This window comes from Coenobita brevimanus, chromosome 43 (assembly GCF_032717465.1).
Source record: "Coenobita brevimanus isolate Jiangsu-jjx chromosome 43, ASM3271746v2, whole genome shotgun sequence".
Lineage (NCBI taxonomy): Eukaryota > Metazoa > Arthropoda > Malacostraca > Decapoda > Coenobitidae > Coenobita > Coenobita brevimanus.
Window position 1 is genome coordinate 31,411,267 of NC_136996.1, and position 1,891 is coordinate 31,413,157.

Consider the following 1,891-nt stretch of genomic DNA (forward strand, 5'->3'; position numbering starts at 1 on the left):
ATATTGCCCAATCCAATGGGCCATGCTTCCATTCACTCATCATTCAAGCCCCAGGAATCCCGGCTCAATCGGATACGCCAAAAACATTCACCACGTTTTGTAGCTTCACATAAATGTATCCGACTGAGTCACTCCGGACGCTGTCACGTTAAAAAGGGGTGCCAAATCCCTGATCATGCACTTCTCACAACATTCATCCAGCCAGCTCGATCTCTTGTCAGTTCCCTAGCCTCACCGACTTCCAAACCTCTCTTCCTCACACACTCATCCACCATATCTCTCCACCTTCTCCTTGGCCTTCCTCACCTCTTCCCTCCTTCAGATTCTCTCAGATATACCTTTTTCACCACTCTATTGTTACCCATTCTCTCCACATGGCCATACCATCTCAGTACACTCCTCGATTCTGGTGTCCACCGACTTCCTCACTCCACTTCTTTCACGAATCACATTATTTTGTATCCTATCCACTCTCTGTACTCCACATACATTCCTCAGCAGTCCCATCTCCACTGCTCTTTCTCTTGACTTTTCGTTTTCATGCCACGCCATAGTCTCACATCCATATGTTAAAGATGGCACTAACACTCCTTCATATAAGCCTTACATGATGATAATAATAATAATAATAATAATAATAATAATAATAATAATAATGAATCTAAAAAAAAGAAAGATCTAGCAAAAACGCATAAGAATAACTCCGTCCAAATTTCACCCCTATTGCAAATATATAAAAATAAATAAATAAATAATAAGACAAAATAAAAAATGTCAGAAATATATATAAACTTTCAAAATAAACATATAAACAAAAACAATGACGGGTACTTTTTAAAATTTCGAAACGTGAGGGAGGGCGACGGGATGAGGGTTGGGGGTAGGTGGGTTGGAGGGAGGGCGGATTTATTTCTTTTGTTTCCTACTAGACCGTTCGTTCCCTGAGGCCCAGCAGTCCTCCTACGTGCCCTACACCTTCACATATCACCCCTTTGGCACCAATACCCACCGTCCATACTATCTCATTCAGGGAGGTTGTGTGATGGGATTAGGAGAGGTGTTTTTATTTGTAATGTACCTTTCCAGTAAAGCTGGTTAATAAAGGAATCTAACCCCACCAGCTCGTAATGTTTGTCCCTAGGTGAATTAACTCGATAGGAAATAGGAATAAAGCACGAATGGCGTTCTCGGTGTGAAGAAGTTAAGTCCAGGGGATATTTTCGTGTGCTGCGTTTTGGTCTCTCTCTCTCTCTCTCTCTCTCTCTCTCTGTTAGTCTCTCTGTTTGTCTCTGTCTCTCTCTGTCCGACTGTCTGTTTGTGTCTGTTCTTCTCTCTTTGCCTGTGTCTGTCTCTCTCTCGTCTCCGTTTGTCTGTTTGTGTCTGTTTGCTTGTCTGTCTATCTGTCTGTCTGTTCCCCTTCCCCCCCCCTCTCTCTCTCTCTCTCTCTTTTCCATTTGCCCCACTTCCTGACTCAATTCCTTCCACAATTCTCACTCTCCTCTCTGTCTGTCCGTCTGTCTGTCTGTGTCTCTCTTTGTTTTTCTCTCTTTTCTTTGTTTTTCTTTGGTCTTCATTCTTTTCTCTTTCTCTTTCCACTTCCTTTTCCTGTTGCTCACTTCCTGTTTCCCTTCCTTTCTTTTCTTTTCTTCCTCTCGCAATTTTTTTTTCTTCATTCAAACATCCTCCTTTCACTCCTCTTACTGTTACCTCTCCTTTTGCTATCTCTCTCTCTCATTCTTTCTCCTTTCCTCCCTCCCCCTTTCCCTTTCTATTTATCTATCTCTCTGTCTGCCAATCTATCTGTCTGTCATTCTGTTTGTCTGTCTGTCTGTCTCTCCGTCTCATCCTCTTCTCTTGTTTTTGTTTAGCTGTTTCATTCTCCCTCTTCCTT